Source organism: Marmota marmota, unplaced genomic scaffold, assembly GCF_001458135.2.
Source record: "Marmota marmota marmota unplaced genomic scaffold, marMar, whole genome shotgun sequence".
NCBI classification, from domain to species: Eukaryota; Metazoa; Chordata; class Mammalia; order Rodentia; family Sciuridae; genus Marmota; species Marmota marmota.
The window spans coordinates 24,630,540-24,635,767 of NW_026000108.1; positions in this window are offsets into that span (position 1 = coordinate 24,630,540).

A 5,228-nucleotide genomic window follows, 5' to 3' on the forward strand; every position below is an offset into this window, starting at 1 on the left:
TTCTGCATTCAGTTCTCTAATCACTTTGCTAATTTTTTATTTCTGTCTATTTTCTGAAAAAAATCATAAATCAATAGTTTTTATTTGTCTCATTTACTGTATCACTAAGAGACTTTTACTTATGTATACGTTACCATTTAGTAAGAGGCCAAAGTTCATCACATTATTTTTATGTTTACATATGAACACTTGTAAATAGGGTGATTTTATTTTAGTGCATATGAAACAAATTCTGAAAGAATGCAATTATTAGTTTCTACTATATTTCATTAGAGTTTAATAAAGTCAGAACTTTATTAAATATGTGACTTCCATTTGCATCTCATGAGAAATCAGTTAGAGGAGCAAAGTGTTTATTGTGAAATCATTGTACATTCATTCAGTTGCCAAACATCTTTATGCTGTGACTACTTAATTAATAAGAATGAAAGTGCTGTAAATTAAATTATTAAAATATTTAATAAAAATTTCTAAGGAATCAATATCAATAACCTTGAGAAAAGATTTGGTGAATTTATTAAGTATATTATTTATCATGAAAGTCATAATAGAATAATACTAGTGTTGATGTAAACCTTTTGTTCTTATTAAACACAATAAAGAAGCTCTCATTTGTATATCATCAATTAAAATGTCTAAAATCACTCTCACTTCAGAAGAAAAATGAAGGAAGGGAAATAGGCAAAATAATATGCTATTCCAAGTCCTTATATTTTAAGAAACAGTAAGAATCATTTAAATCAGCAGAATATATGTATTAAGTAACTGGCTATCCATAAAGAGCTATGTTGTTAATACACAGGATTTATGATAAAATTAGAAGACTATCATTTCATTTGTTAAATAATTGCTTATTGAATAGCTAATATATTTAACACTGATAAGGTACTAGTGAACAAAACACAAAACTTTGTGTTTTCTCTTTTTCCCCACTCTGAAATTATGTTTACATGAGGCATAAATGAATAGGGAGAGATGTGTGAAGAAGCAATCCAACCTCTCCACAACAAACTAGCAGTGCCTGACTTTGCCAGTGGAAGGTTGGGAATATGGGAATATTAGGAGAAGTGCACGCTAAGTTAGTTATTAAATAATTACAAATAAAGTCATAATGAGGTAAGATGCATTAAAAGTTATAAAAAGATGAAAGTGGACTCATTCTAAATGTTAGTAAGAAGATTCTATCAGGGACAGTGAGCAGTATTATACAATTTGTGGCAATAATTGAAGGAAAAGAAGATCATATTTATTAGCCAGCAAATTGAGACTGCCACCCTGGTGGATTTAGCGATGTATAAAGTTCCCAGAGAAATGATCTTTTTAGCTGACACAAGAGTGGAAAGATATGTGATGTAAAAAGGAATAGTTATGGAAGTAAGGTTAATTATGTAGGGAGTAGAGACTTGGAAATAATTGATAAACACAGGTTATGAAAACATTCTAGAAGCATGTTTGAGTAAAAAACTGAAAACAACTGAAAGAGAAAGATAAAAGTCACAAGAAATCCTGCAGTGGGGTTTTTAATTCAAGATGTTTGTCCCTCAAGGACAAATTCTGCATTTTATATTAAAATACTGGGGAATGGAAATATATTTTCACATGGAAAGTTAAAATCATAATGTGTATGTATCATTGCTTAGGATTCCTCATTTTGTGCTTAATCAATGTTTGTCTCAAAATATTGATAAGAGGAGTTTTCTTAAACATTCAGATAATACCTTGGTAATTGTGTAATTTTAATTCTGATGAAAGTCTATCACACACATTCATCACACCTTACCACTGGTTTTCAATAGTATTTTAATTATTTAAACACAGAGATCTGACTTTAATATGAATTAATATATTTTAGAAGATATGTAAGTTTATAGTGTAATTTTTACACTTGAAGTTTGTAGAGTTTACTAATTAAAATATATCTCAAACTACAGTTATTTTTAATGCCTTTTTCATGGTTACTATTATCTTTACATTTCAATTAATGATATGCACTATTGAATTTTGAATAAAGATTTGGGTTCTAAAAATGTGTATAAATAAATGCTGAATGATATCCACACCTATAGATCAAACTTAAGTTTGAATAAAGCATAGTATTTAATATGTGATGTATTTTTAAATATTATATTTTTAAATATATCAACTAATTTTTCTTCAACTTAAGTGATTTAATATTTATAACCATAGAGATAGTAAAATAATAATATTCAAAATAATACATATAACTTTCATAAATTTTATTTTCAAATGTTATTTTATTTACAAACAAAGTCATTTTCAATCTACTCAGCAGGTTATAGACATCAATTCTAAGAATATGAGAGTATGAGCTGGGCTTGGAAATAACACACTAATTTTTTCTTCTATAAATATATCCATATATTCTTCCAGATGATCAACCAACAGCTGCTGGTTGCATCAGCTGTCCTTTATTTTGATTGACAAATGAAGCATTCTTTTGATTTTAAAATCTGCCATTAATGTGCATATACTGATAAATTAACAAAAAATATTTAAAGGTCTCTTCTATTATACCTACACTGGTATGTGAGAAAATAATTTTTAAGAATTATAACAATTGTAACAATAAGGAAGGCCCATTACTCCCCATGTTCAGAAGTTTAAAGTTTAAATAAATATCTATTAGCCCTGACCATGGGAATTATTACTATTATTAGTATTTTCATTTGGAGATGAGTGAACCTGCCCAAACAGTATGACCTCTGTCAAATACAGTGTTTTTATTAGGTAATCACTATCAATTAAATTGTTTAAACTTGAAGCTCACTTGAGTGACATCAAATAACTAATTATTACCTGAACACTTGTATGTTTAATGTTCTCCTTAGGTTTGCCAACGTTCATTGCATTGACAATGTATTGAATTGTTCCTGAGATACTATATGTGTAGGTATCATATCTCCTAATTGTTTTTGTTTTGACCAAATATTGGTTAAATTTGTTTCTATCCTTTCACCTTTTGGTTTATGGGAGTGTTCATATAGAAAAATGACCTCATTTCTACCAATATTTGCACTTCATGTATTCTCAGAGTTTTAATGAAGATCTTCATTTGTTCATTCATTCTGTAATCCTTCTCCTTTTTTCTTTGTTGTTCTAATATTTCATTGCAAGTCGTTTCAGTAATTAAGAATGTTTTAACTCTAGAACCATTTGAGCATATGAAAATGTTTGATCATTCAAATCAAAACTTTTGACAATCTAACACTCTATAATTTGAGTGTTATTACAAAAAAGGAGAAAATTTAAATTTTTGCTCCAGATACAAACTCAAAGGAAATAAAATTAATTGAAAAAAGCTGGAAGAATAAACACCATTTAATTCATGAAAATGACATATATTTATTTAACATATTGGATTATTTTCTGAAGACATTTTTAGTATATTTTGTAAGTACATTTTGTACAACAGAAGATTTATTTATTTAGCTATTATCTTTCAGAAATCCATCTGTAGTCAGACATTTGCAGACAATGCCTACCATAATATTATTTTAAAAACATTTTATTTTGGGAAAAAATTAAAACTGAAATTTGCATGCATATTTATGTTATTTTTTTTTCCTTTACATTCTACTGCAGTATTTTTAAAATAACTAAGATTCCATGATTAAATACAAGATTAGATTATAGCAATTTCTTACAAGAACTGATCACATACATCAGTGTCTCTCAGATTTTTGATCTGTTTATATTGACAATAATTTATTTAGAACTTTTTTTCCTCTCTATTGGTTTCCAGTATGAAAATAACTAATTATTAAAATGCAAGAGTGTTTAGAGTAAGTTGTATTAGTATGGTCAGACACACATCCACTTTAGTAAGAAAAGTACAAACCATTTATATTTCTAGAAAAGTAATTGTCTTTCTGATTATATTTACATTTTATAAATCATAGTCACAAAATTATTTTGTATCAGTAATCTTATGTGTGATGGACATTACTTGTCAGGATGTCTTTTTTATTTCTGCATGTTTCTTTTAATAACTCAAGTCTGACCACTGAGCTTTCCATATTTGCTTTAGGTTTAAATATGTGACCCAGTAGGAGTTTGGCTGGAGTTTAAATAAAGGCAAGTTTTTAATGCTAGGGATGAAAATAGAGCCAACATTTCCAAGAAGCTACCCTCTGAAGGCCACACAAAGGCAGAAGAGCTAAGAGAAGATAAAATGAACTTTTTAAGTCACTATTGCAGCTATATTAACTGAAGTTTATAAATGTGAGCCAATACATTGCTTTCTCTTAATCTGTTTAAGTTCACTTGGAAGTGAGACTCAAAGATCTGATACTCTAGAAAGTATCAATATATTTTTTCTGGGTTGGGGATGTGGCTCAAGCAGTAGTGCATGCGCCTGGCATCCTCAGCACCATATACAAACAAAGATGTTGTGTCCGCCAAATACTAAAAAAAAATAAAATAAAAATAAATATTAAAAAAATTTTCTCTCTCTCTCTCTCTCTTTAAAAAATATATTTTTCTATCTACAGATTATTTTCTTAAAAAAATGACAGATTTAAAATATATTTATTTTTGTAAAAAATATTTATTTATTCAGCCCTAATGTAAAAACAGGTGAACATAAAAACAATAGAAGTTCTCTCTCTTTTTTTTGAGTCAAGTTAGTGCCAAATAATGTTCTTTTGTTAATTTATTATTATTTTTCCCCCATTGGATACATTCTATTAAATAAATAGAACTTAGGGGACACATTGAAACTATGACCTATTTGCTCCCAAGATATGAAGACTTATTACATGGTGGGGCTTGGAGAAGTTTTGTTGAAATTAATGTGCTTCCGCTCAGAGTTGTCTCCCCATTGGTAAGCTGTCACATCAACTTTCCCCATTAGAAACACCTCAGTTTGGTTTAGGGAATTGCATGTCTTGAAGAGTGATCCACTCTTGTCACTTAGGGCAGAATTACATATATCTAATTGCCTACTAGAAACTTCTAGTTAAATGGCTATGTTCTGAAACTCCTATGTTTTTGCAGGAAGACTCAAACTGTTATCTGTGAGGTAAAAGGAAGATCAAAATCCTACTGTGTTGGAAGTCGAGCTTCTAAGGCAGAATCTAACAGTAATTTAAAAAGAAAAAAAAATGCTTCATGAATGTAGAGGAAAAGAGACAGGAGAAGTATAGGACAGGGATTCTTGTATATATATATATATATATATATATATATTTTTTTTTTTTTTTTTTTTT